Here is a 12,288-nt window from a genome sequence, read left to right as displayed (position 1 = left end):
AAGTTGGGAGGCATGAGAATTCCCATCACTATTTATCAGTCTATCTTAAAAAACATATTTCATTTTTGAAATAGGAAAATACATCTTAACATTCAAAAGGTATATACGTAAGAGCTTATGCAGTGAAAAGTCTCATTCTCAACCACTAGTCCAGATCACGCATGCCCCCCCCAACTGTCAGGGCTTCAATATCCCTTCAGAGATATTTTGTGTCGATGGAAGCAAAAACTTTATTTTTGCCCTATGTTTTACATAAATGATAACACGTGTTCTACTCTGTCTCTAAAATACAGTGTAATATTCTTTTGTATAACTAAGCCCTGACTGATTGTCAATATATCAGTAAGCTTCTGCTACTATAGATAATATTTCAGTTAACATACAAATATTTGTTGAATAAATAATTGGATAAAGTGCTAAGTCAAATATTATGATTATAAATATGGATGGCTTTTTTTCAAGTTTGTGACTTAAATATCAGGAATTCTAAATTTTTCATCCCATTAGTAAATAAGACAATTGATGATCCTACTATCACACAATTTTCAGGAGGAAGGCACACTTCTATGATGCACAAAATGAACATTTGACTCAGTTTCCCACATTCCAAGGAAAAGTACATTTTATATAATAATTTTCAGTCCTCAAGCTGTTTTAAAAGACGCATGTTTTGTAAAGAATGTTACCTTTGAATTGGTCCAGATTAGAGGTCAAAGTGTGATATCCCAAACTGGTGGATCGTGGACACTCACTTCACAGTATGATGCTGGATTCTTAACTGCAACCACAGGAATATTTTTAAAATTTGAATAAATAAAACATACTTAAATGAATCCTTTTCCCATATTACAATGGCCAAATAAAGATTTCTTCTCTTAGGTAAAAATTATATTAAAAGGGGAGAAGGGGCTTGAGGCAAAATTGCCAATGTTTCTTTCATTGCATGGTAGTATATTCCCAATTCTGTTTACTTAACTACAAAATGTAGTCTACCAAGGATTTTGTGATAAAACTTGAATGGATGTTAAAGAAACACAGGGGTTCCTTTGATAAAAGCTGTGTAAGGTCAAAGAACAGTTGACCCATTTGCAAGACTATCTACTTCCAAAACCACACTGCCTCCCTATGGCTTTCCATTCATTACCAATTATTATGCATTATTGCTGTAGAGGCTCCCGAATTGTTCACAGCTCCTTATATCCAGACTTTGAATGGTCTCCCACAATGACTCTGGACTTGGTCACAAGAGCACTCTTGCAATTAGCAATGCAAATGTGACAGGAGCAGAAGTACTTGTATCCTGGCTGGTACTTACTCTCCCTTGCTCCTCTCTTTTTGAGACTCTGAGGCCACCATGCTAGTAAGTCCAGACTAGCCACCTATGAGTGAATGATCACGTAGAGTGATGCGCTATCCAAGCTTAGGGCCTTCTTCCTAAACAACTAGTCTACCACCAGCTGTATAGGCAAGGCCATCTTAAATCATCAAGCCACTAACCTTATAAGCACTTTCTCTTACCCCTAAAAGCTAACTAGCAGAGGCTACTTAAAAGTATGTTTGTGACAAGGGGGAAGAGAACACTGATTCTCTCTTGTGGGGTTTATGTTGTATAGAAAAACTTACATACACATATAAATTATATCAATATAATATTTATTTATTTATTTATTTATTTTACGTGTGAGTGCTCTATCTGCATGTACACCTAAATGCCAGAAGAGGGCACCAGATCTCACTGGAGATGGTTGTGAGCCACCATGTGGTTGCTGGGGATTGATTGAACTCAAGACCTCTGGAGGAGCAGACAGTGCTCTTGTCCACTGAGCTATCTCCCCAGCCCACATAAATACAATACTTATAAATTATATAAATATTTTAAAAATATAAAGACTTCTACTACTTGAATGAAAATATAAAAAAATATAGTAGAAAAAAATTTTCAGTCTTTAAGAGTCTCACAAATGTGCTGTCTACCATCACAGATGGCACACACAAAAAATTTTTCAAAATAACAAATTTTCATTTAGTCACAGAAGTATCTTAATTATGATATGTTTAAACCAAAGCCTTATACTCCACAGTTCCATTTATAATACTAAATCCAAATTTCCAGAAATTACTTTTCTTCTCAATTCCAATTGTTTATTTCACAGGGCTTAATGAAAGCTGGAAATTTCTCTTAATGCAGCCTAAAATGCAAGAGCTATGAACTTAATTAAACTTTCTACCAGCATTCATTCTGAAATGCCACCTTCTTTTAGCATCAACTTTTAGCAACATTCATAGAAGACAGTCATAGGCACCGACCTACATTTTGATGTAGGTTTCATACAGAAACATCACTTATATTAGAATGCAAGGTGGAACACTGAAGAAATGAATGGAAACATTGAATAAATGATTTAAAGCATTTTTAGACACTACTGAAAACTTTCCTGAAGTGTGCATGTGTGGGCATACACACACACACACACACCACACAGTTTAGGAAACATTTAATAAAATATCTTCAAGTAGCCTCTGTTTATTTTTGGAATAAAGCACAAGCTTCTTGATGAGGTTCCACAAAGCCTGTCAACCTTCTGCCTACCTTATCTCTTTCTTCCCAGATCCAGCCAAACCTCTCTGAATCCTTTATTCCTCTCTCCCACCTCAGTGCTATCACAACATCTGCTATTCCCTCTGCCTGGTAATCTCCTCTATCTTTTACCTTGCTTATTATTCTTCATTATTGAGGCTCTAAGGGCACTCCACTGGTCAGTTACAGAGGAACTGATTCTATCTCTTCCTTGCTGTGTGAACTTAGGCAAGTTGGCTCTGCTTCATTATTTCAATTAACACCTCTGAGAGATATCCTCTGCTCAGAGAGCTATTCAATGCTCAACGTAAAATCACTGTTGCTATTATATTTATTATCCCATAAGATAATCTCCATCATCGCTCCTAGTACAAATAGTAATTAGGTATTTTTTAAGAGATTTATTTATTTATTAAGTATACAGTGTTCTGCCTGCATGTACACCAGAAGAGGGCACCACACCTCATTGTAGATGGTTGTGAGCCACCATATGGTTGCTGGGAATTGAACTCAGGACCTTTGGAAGAGCAAGCAGTGCTCTTAACCTCTGAGCCATCTTCCGGCCCAGTAATTAGGTATTTATCTGTTGAAAAAAATCAGAAATATCCCCCTGGATCCTACCTTAATACCTAACACTTTAAATGTTATTCCCCACATACTCTGTTTTTTTCTAAGGGGCGATAAAATGAATGTTTACAGGGAAATTATTACTTCAACTAAATTCTCACTACCATCCTCAGAGATATGATTTGGCAAGTGAGGAAACTGAGGCACTGAGAAATAAACTAGCCAAGATCAAGAGGAAGAGCTAGAAAATTGAGTCCAAGTTTTCCTGATTCCATTGCCTGTGGTGGATGTATGCCATCAAAGGATCCCCTAACTCATGAACTTTGTCATGCAAGAGCAGAAAGCCTTAAAGACAGGTATGTACCAGTCACAACCAGTTAAGTGACTCCCAGATATCTACTCTTCAGATCCTTAATCAGGCCTCTGTTCCCATCAGCAGAACATTCCTCCTCCTAACTGTGAAAAGATTCCTTACATTCTTTCCACAGGACAGTAAACTCTTAAGGAGATGAGTGTCTTCTCACCTTTTATACTGCTAGCAAGCAGAAAGCACTTAGTTTGTTTGCTGAGTGAATTAAATGGAGACTATATTTATGGCCACAAAATTGAGGGTTTTCTTCATATTAACATTTGACATAGGAAACACATAAGAACAGTGAAAGAAAGAGAGTATTTAAGAAATACTTTCATAGCACTCAAGGAAGCAGAGGCAGGTAGATCTCCATGAGTTCGAGGCCAGCCTGGTCACAAGTCAAGGATAGCCAGGGCTACACAGAGAAACGCTGTCTCAAAAAACCAAAATGGCTGGACGTGGTGGCAAACACCTTTAATCCCATCACTTGGGAGGTAGAGGCAGGCGGATCGCTGTGAGTTCAAGGCCAGCCTGGTCTACAAAGTGAGTCCAAACAGCCAAGGCTACACAGAGAGACCCTGTCTTGAAAAACAAAAAACAAGCAAAAAAATAAAGCTTTTAGAATTGGTCATTATTTCTCTACAGGTAACTTTACCTCTAGGGCCCTGCCCTGCCACTTATTTTCTGCTATACCAGTGGTTGCATCTGAGACACTCTTCACGACAGGATGGCCTTGACAAGTACCACTCTCTCTCAACGGTTATGCTCAAATGATTTGTAGGAAGAAACAAAAAGAGCAAATGAGCAAAAGAGCTGATAACTGGTGGCCTTGGATTAAGGGAATACAATGAGTTTTTTTACCCATCTTGCAACATTTTTGAAACCTATAATATTTTATCAAAATTATGTTTCCAAAATCTAAAAAAGAATAATACCAGGAAGTTTCCCAGAAGATTTCAACACAAAGTGTCCAGTGTATAGGCCAAGCATATATCACACTCTCTTGTTAGCTAGTTCAAAAACAGCATTCTACCCAAACATAATAGCCCTTGCCTTATAATTCCAGTACTTGTGAGACTGAGGCAGGAGGATCATGAGTTAGAAGGCCAGAGTGGGCTACACAGTAAAACCCTATCTCAAAACAATAACCAAAAAAACCCACACTGGCTTAGGCTTCTTTGCCTATCAGCAAGTATCAGAGGAAAATGACCTCTCTGGATAGCGGGGCCTAGCCATCCATGACTTCTGAGTTGTAGCAGAAAAAATATTTGTAGTTTGAAGGGTACTCATGATATCATAGATGTCTCCTACTGCCCGAAGTCCCAATATAATTTCCTCTTGCCAGATCCTTTTTCTTCAGGGCCTATCAGGACCCCTCAGTACCTATAAGGACACGCACGCCTTCATGTTCAGAAAAACAGCACTTTGAGTTCTTACCTTCCCAAAGACGTAGCACAGAGGCACTTTTGGTTGGAGGAGCCTTGCGACCTACAGAGAAGACACAAAACACGTCATGTAAGAGTCACCAAAAACAGAAAAGTTAGAGCAGTAGTTACCTGGGTCTGTAAGGATCATTTGCTAGTACCCTCTTCATTCATTCATTACTTCTAACCACCTATCCTAGATTCTCCCCACCCTGCAGACCTTTATAAAGCTGAGGATGCGTTAGTTTTTTCAGTCATAGTTACTAGGACAATAAACTTGTGAATGAACCAAATGTGCGACTTTACAAGAATATTACGGTAAGGGGCAGGTAGCTTAGTGGTAGAGTATTTGTTTAGCATGTGCAAGGTTCTGGGTTCAATTTCCTTTTCTTCTTTTTTCCTTTGGTTTTTCCAGACAGGGTACTCTGTGTAGCCTTGGCTGTCCTGGACTTGCCCTGTAGACCAGGCTGATTTCGAACTCACGGAGATCCACCTGCCTTTGTCTCCCAAGTGCTGGGATTAGAGCTACCACGCCCAGCTTTCTGAGTTCCAATTTTCAACACCAAAAATCATGGCTAGGATAGTGTCAGATGGGCATCACCCAACACCCACCTCTCATCTAGAAAAAGGAGACAAGTAAAAATCACAGTAAATTATCCCAATAAAAAATTATCTTAAAATAAGTCAGCATATCAGTTCTATCTTCTTCAGCTCCTGTTTTTTTTTGTAAGCTCCATGAAGAGGTAGGTACATTATGTCCCATGATAATATTCAATCTCATTTTTAGCCTCCCTCTCTGCATCCCTGATCAAAGTTTCTAAGGACTCTCTAATGTCACATCTCCACAAACACCTGATTATGTCTCCTGATTCCCTCCCCACCCCCAAAATATGTGATTAGTTTCAGCTAGACCTCAAAGTAAAAAAAAAAAAAAAAAAAAAAAAAAAAAAGACAAGAGACAGCTTTGTATAGCTTAGAGGACAAACATTTGTTATGGTTAGTAGAACACAACAGAGGGGGAAAGACAAGCATTATTAAAGGAGATGGCCATATTAAGCCTACATCTTCAACACCCTTGTACTTTAGCTTTCACTGACTCATGTCTTGGGTATAACTGCTCCTGAATCATCAGCTGTGATGGTCCTGGGGACCCTCCTCTACAGGCCAGAAGGAAGATCACAAGTGTCCTGGAAGCTGTTTCCAAGTCATTCCTGGCTCCTTCACCTCCAACTGCCTGTGACCAAGATTCGGCCACACTGCCACGGCCTGCTTCAGAAAAGATGAACCAAAGTGTGGACGCTGGAGTTAGAACACTGTAACCTGTATTATTCTGGAACTTGCCGACAAGAAAAAAAGGAGGAACTCTGAGGAAGAGAAGTGTAAAGAAGAGCACAAGTGAAAGAAAGGTGGCAATGATGTTAATTGATGTTGAGAGCTTAAAGGAACGGGGAGCACTCCCCAGCCTCTGCAATCCTTCAAGTGGGAGTTTATCCTCTAATAATTCAAGTATTTAAACTCAAAGCTCACCTTAAATTTAAAAAAAAAAGAAAACGTTAGTTATGGAAGGTTAAGGTTAAACAAAAAAGAAAACTATTTTTATTTATCCAGAATCATTACGTAATGTGTAAGAACTACACTATTCAAAGGGTACAAAGGCTAGCCTCTATATTCCCACCATTACAGATGTTATAGAAATATTAAAATAAACAAAATGCAATGCTTTGTTGGAGTGGACTCTGCTCCTCCCCACCCCCATTCTCCAACCTCCACGCTGAGAAGAAGTGGCTTCAAGCAGGTATTTAAGAAGTACTCTGGGAAAGTGGATTCTGGTTAGGGAAAAGTAGGCAACGATGCTGTACAACCAGTGTTTACCTTTTTTTCACCACCACCCCCCCCCATTACTTTTCAGAGTTTGGAAGAGTGGCAGTTATCTTTATCTGACCGAATGCAGGGAATGAGGTCACCTTTCCCTCTAGGACACTGGAATCTCTGTCACCACAGTTTTGTTCTTCTTCTTCTTCTTCTTTTTTTTTTTAATACAATCAAACTGTGGAAAGTACAGGGCGGGGATCTCATCCTCAGCTTTACAGATAAGTGCATCTCACAAGGTAGGGGAGGGAGTCCACCCTCCCGCACATCTAAGAACATGGATTTCCTTGCAAGTCCAAAAGCTACTGGAATGGCCAAACAAGTTTCTTGCCAAATCCCTACCTGCTACGTATGTCCTAGGGCTGCACAGAGATAAAACTCTTAATGCACGTCTCCACATACCACCATTAAGGACACTCACTTGAGACCCCACCCCAACTTTCTTTCTCACAAATAATGAGTGCTGGCTGCCCTGGGTAATTTAAAGCCAAGACTTCACCAAAGCCAGAGCTCTGCTCCAAAGATGGGGAAAAAAATGGGAGGATTTAAAAAAAAAAATCAATGTGGCTCCCTCAGAGGAGGGAATAAAACGAACTCGAAAGCTGGAGAAAAGTTAACAACTGTGTCGTGCCCGATGGCAGGGGGAAAAAAAAATCTCCCCGTAATTGGCAAAGCCCTGGCGATTTTCCCACCCCTAGGACCGCAGGGCGCTTCGCGGCAGCGAACGTTCACAAGCGGTGTAACAATGACTGGGAGAAAGGAAAGTTCGCCGGCCGGCAGGGCGCCCGTGCTCCCGCTAGGTTGGCATTTCGGCACTCGGGGTGCCTGGTTGCTCCCTACACTGCCGGTCTTCCCCTCTCCAGACACTCAGTATCTTCCCGCTCCGCAAGGCTCAAACAGCCAGGGTGCGCCCTCTCGCTGCTCTGACCAGCTAGCCACAGGCAGCTGAAAGAGCATGCCCTCTGGCCCCGAGGTCTGGCCCCACGAGTCCCCTTTAGCACAGTGCAAGTATAGGAAGGGGCGTCGGGAGGGGACTCCAATCGGATCGGCGGCCACAGTTATGGCGCTCAATGCCTCCCGAGGTGGTCGGGAGGCTGCAGCCGAGCACGCGTGTCCGTGTCCGTTGCCCCCCCCCAACCCCGCCGCGCTCGCCCCCCAGCTCTCGGGCCACCAGGCACAGTGCGCCACCAACGGAGGGGCGACTGGGCACTTTTACCTAAGCCCACACACCACGCTCTCCGCTCCGAGGCTCTCGAGGGGGGACACCGGAGGCAACCGCTACGTGGAGCCGGAGCGACCCGGAGCGCGGCGAGGCCGGGGACCCTTAGCTCCACGCCGGTCGCGGCCGTCCGAGTCCTCGAGGCCGCCAACTCCCGCCGCCAAGCCCGCAGGAGACCCACAACGTCGCCGGTGCGGCGGCCCGCCCTCGAAAAGCTCCTACCTCGAGCGGAGCGTCCGACTCCGCTCCTTCCCCGCCGCACACTGAGGGCCCCCTCAACGTGCAGGGCGAGTCCGGCAAGGGTGGTAACCGCCCCCTTGCCGCCCGCTTTTCTTCTCTTCCCTCCCTCGCACCTGCCCCCTAATCTCCTCCCCACCCCGCCCTCCCGCCCGCCCGGACCTTCCGAGGAGCCACGGGGGCCGCCCCCTAGCGCTCTGCTCCCGCCCTCGGCCCTGGCCGCCTGGCCCGTCAGGCCTCAGCCCTGGGCAGGCTGCTGGGCGGCGGCAGCAGCCGAGGCGGCGCGGAGTACTATTGTATTCCTGACACTGAGCGCTCCCACGCTCCGCCTCTTCCCTTTCCTTCCTCACCACCGCCACTCCCCGCCCTTCTTTTCCCCCACCCCCCTGCTGGCCACCCCCCCACCCTACCCCACCCCACCCCTAGCCGGCTGCGCTCGCCTTACCCGACCGACTCCCCGCCGTCTGCTCGCCCGCGCATTCAACTGGCGGGCTGGGCGCTGTCTCCAGGGCCACGGGTTCTGAGGCTCCGCCCACCTCAGGCTCCCGCACGCGCTGCGCACGGCTTCAGGTGGGTTCTCCTCCCCTCCTGCTGCGCGCGCTGCTGCCCTGAGGCGTCCCAACCCCGCTAGGCGCTCGCTCGGAAGGGCGAGGTGCGCTGCCTCGGGCTCTAGCACAGTCCAGACCGAGCTTTTCAACCCCACCCCACCCCCAACACACACACACACACACACACACACACACACACTCACACACACACACTCACGCTTCAGCTCTAAAGTTCTGCGAGTGCAATCCAGTGACCACCATTTCTGACGGTTATGCTTGAAGCATGGATAAATAGGAAAGGCAAGGAGGAAATTGACAACACATTTATCCAGTTGTAAGCAAAAAAATGCTTTATGATGGTGCAGGGCTTGTTTCTTTTTCTTCTCTCCAACCCCCCCCCCGTCCCCCCCCCCAAAATCGACTTAGCCTACCACTCCCAGGTCTTCAAACCTTCATCCAGGTGTTCCTGGGGAGGTATTTTTGGTACTGTAATTAAAGGTCGGTTGACTTAAAAGTAGGGGTTATTCATTATCTTGGCTAGTTTAGGTGGGCTACACAGAGAAACCACACGACACCACACCACCCCCCAAAAAAAGTTCACCCATGGATTTCTGCTTCAGTTTATGCCCCCTGGGTTCGAACTTCCTGATCCTTCTCCTTCCTGGTCATCTACCCTGCAGCTTTTTGTTTAGACGTTCTCACAATTGTGGAAGACAATAGCTTCAGATGAATACGTTAGTAAACTACTAATATAAGTGTATATTAGCGTGCCTTGGTGACACACGCCTTTAATCCCAGCAGACAGAGGCAGGCGAATCTCTGTTAGTTTGAGGCCAGCCTGGTCTACAGAGCGAATTCCAGAACAGCCAAAACTGTCACATAAAGAAACTGTCTCAAAGTAAATAAATAAACAAATGCATACTTTAAAAAAAATAAATGAAGCTCGGGAGGCAGAGGCAGGCAGATAACTGTGAGTTCGAGGCCAGCCTGGTCTACATAAGCGAGTCCAGGACAGCCAAGGCTACACAGAGAGACCCTGTCTCAAAAAAAACAAAAACAAAAAAAAGTATATAATTTACTACTGATTCTGGCCCTTTGAGTCTAACAAATACGGATGTTTGCAAGCAACTTTTTACATACGTTTCTAGAACTGAAAATACGTCATTCATGAGCTGGAGTGTGGTCACGCAATCCTGTGATCTTAGCACTCCAGAAGGCAGAGGAAGGATCACTGTGAGTTTGAGGCCAGCCTGGTCTACAGAGCAAGTTCCAGGACAGCCAAGGCTACACAGAGAGACCCTGTCTCAAAACAAACAAACAAACAAAAAAGTATATATAATTTACTACTGATTCTGGCCCTTTGAGTCTGACAAATACAGATGTTTGCAAGCAACTTTTTACATACGTTTCTAGAATTGAAAATACGTCATTCACAAGCTGGGGTGTGGTCACGCAATCCTGTGATCTGAGCACTCAGGAGGCAGAGGGAGGATGACTGTGAGTTTGAGGCCAGCCTGGTTTACAGAGCGAGTTCCATGACAGCCATGGCTACACAGAGAGACCCTGTCTCAAAAAATCAAAAAGAAAAAGAAAGAAAGAAAGAAAATATATTATTTACAACTATAATGACTCAAACAGTCATTTTCACGTATATTTCTAGGATAAACAATAATATAGGCTCTTGGTTTTTGTCTGTTTCTCATACTGTAGATGTGAATGGTAAAATGTTCATAGTCCTTCACATTTACTGTTATAATTGATTTATTTACAACTAAAAAGTTCACAGGCAGTTGTAAAACTATTACAAAGGCATCCATCCCATGGACTCTCATAAGTACCTCTCAGAATTTTCTCCCGATTGTAATCTTGCCTGACTATATCAAAACCAAGAGAGTGGCACTAGTCCAATCTGAAGAGCTCATTCAGATTTTATCAACTTCATTAAGCATCCATTTCTGGATCTGAATACATAAGTTCTACACAATTTTACCACCTATGTAGATTCATGAGAGCAACACAAGCATCTCAAAGATTCCTCCTGCCTAACATAGTCCTTGACAACTCCTAACATGTTCACCACACTGCTCCTATAATTTTGTCATTTCAAGCATATTACATAAATGGAATGATACGTTTTGAAATCGGTGGCATTTTTTTCCCCTCAGCATAATTTCTTTAATATCCATCATTGTTTTTCTTACTCAGTGATAGTCTACAATGTGGATAGACCACAGTTTAACAATTCGTCCACTGAAGGATATTTGGGCTGTTCACAACTTTGCCTGTTAAGAATAAAACTGCTGGACCACGGAGATGGCTCAGGAGGTAAAAGCACTAGCCACCAAGCCTGGTGACCCGATTTGGATCCCTGAGATCCATAAGTTGGAAAGAAATGAGTCTTTAAAATTGTCCTCTGACCCCCACACATAGGATGGACACACACACACACACACACACACACACACACACACACACATACACGTAATAAAAAAATTTTAAAAGAACAAAATTGCTGTCTTGTTATCCTATCTGCAACATATAAGAGATCAGGTTTTTGTTTGCTCTCTGTTAGCATTTGGCATTGTCACTGCTTCTATTTTAGCTATTTTGTAGCAATAGCTCATTTTATTTTAATTTATTTTTTATTTTTTTGTTTTTCTAGACAGGGTTTCTCTGTGTAGCCTTGGCTGTCCTGGACTCACTTTGTAGACCAGGCTGGCCTTGAACTCACAAAGATCCATCTGCCTCTGTCCCCCAAGTGTTGGGATTAAAGGTGTGCGCCACCATGCCCTGCTGCAAGATCTCATTTGAAATTGACTTTCTTTGGTAGCAATGATGTTCGGCATCCCTACCTGTTTTTAGTTGCCATCCATATGTCTTCTTTAGTCATGTGTCTGCTAATGTCTTTTGGACATTTTCTAATTGAATTATTTCTTACTTTTATATTTGTAGTTATTTATATATTCTAATAACAAATCCTCTGTCAGATAAGTATATAATCAGAAAACAGTCTTCCCATTCCGCAGATGATCTTTTCATTTGCTTAACAACAGATTTCGCAAACTTTTGGAGAGATCCAGTTCATCAAATTTTGCATTTATGTATAGTGCTTTTTAGTATCATGTCTAAAATATCTTCACCTGGTCCAATATACCTTCTCTCATGTTTCTGCTAAAGAATATTATAGTTTTATTTTTATTTTATTTTTTTAACGATTTTATTTATTTTATGTACATTGGTGTTTTGCCTTCATGTATGTCTGTATGAGGGTGGCAGACATCCCCTGGGAGTGGTGTTACAGACAGTTGTGAGAGCTGCTATGTGGACGCTGGGAATTGAACCCAGGTCCTCTGGAAGTTTTGTTTTTTAAGTCAGTAGTTCACTTTGAATTAATTTTTGTTATAAATTTGAGCTGGGTGTGGTGGTGCATGCCTTTAATCCCAGCACTCGGGAGGCAGAGGCAAGCAGATTGCTTTGAGTTCGAGGCTAGCCTG

The 12,288-nt window shown here is 43.2% G+C and overlaps 1 protein-coding gene across 5 annotated transcripts in view; it reads right to left on the bottom strand.

The window, feature by feature from the left end:
* Nucleotides 1-8,820, bottom strand: part of JADE3 (jade family PHD finger 3) — a 71,889-nt gene extending 63,069 nt beyond the window's left edge. For 2 of the 5 annotated variants that reach the window (XM_084791110.1, XM_084791114.1), the window contains exons 1-3: nucleotides 8,232-8,359; nucleotides 4,935-4,985; nucleotides 687-778 (exon numbers count right to left, since the gene is read on the bottom strand). The gene's annotated coding sequence lies outside the window, so the exon portion shown is untranslated. Of the gene's footprint in view, nucleotides 1-686; nucleotides 779-4,934; nucleotides 4,986-6,018; nucleotides 6,191-8,231; nucleotides 8,360-8,408; nucleotides 8,526-8,691 lie in introns of those variants that run through there. The other 3 variants (XM_084791112.1, XM_084791111.1, XM_084791113.1) reach the window with 3 other exon arrangements.
* Nucleotides 8,821-12,288: the final 3,468 nt, after the last annotated feature.

This window comes from Acomys minous (genome assembly GCF_964271855.1).
Source record: "Acomys minous genome assembly, chromosome: 7".
Classification (NCBI taxonomy): Eukaryota; Metazoa; Chordata; class Mammalia; order Rodentia; family Muridae; genus Acomys; species Acomys minous.
This window is presented reverse-complemented; position numbering and strand designations above follow the sequence as displayed.